Source organism: Haliaeetus leucocephalus, unplaced genomic scaffold (assembly GCF_000737465.1).
Source record: "Haliaeetus leucocephalus isolate CR32 unplaced genomic scaffold, Haliaeetus_leucocephalus-4.0 Scaffold333, whole genome shotgun sequence".
Classification (NCBI taxonomy): domain Eukaryota; kingdom Metazoa; phylum Chordata; class Aves; order Accipitriformes; family Accipitridae; genus Haliaeetus; species Haliaeetus leucocephalus.
The window spans coordinates 102,852-103,162 of NW_010972769.1; positions in this window are offsets into that span (position 1 = coordinate 102,852).

Below are 311 nucleotides of genomic sequence, written 5' to 3' on the forward strand. Positions count from 1 at the left end.
CCGCCCCCCCCGGGGGTGGGGTGTGGGGGGGGGGGGGGAGGGCCAAGACAGGGCTCCCCCTTAAGGAAAATGGGGGGGGTGTTAACTCTGAGAGCGTGGTATGGGGCATTTTATGGGGGGGAAGTGGGGTGAAGGGGAAGGGGGAAAGGATTGGGGGTGGGCAGGTCAAGAGAGGTGCAGAGACCGAGGAAGTTTCTATAGAATATATATTAGATATTGTGATATATCTCTCAAAAAAATAAAACCTGGTCCTCGAGGAGGGGGGGAGTTGGGGGGCACCCAGATGCCTCAGTCCCCTCTGCAATCCGGGG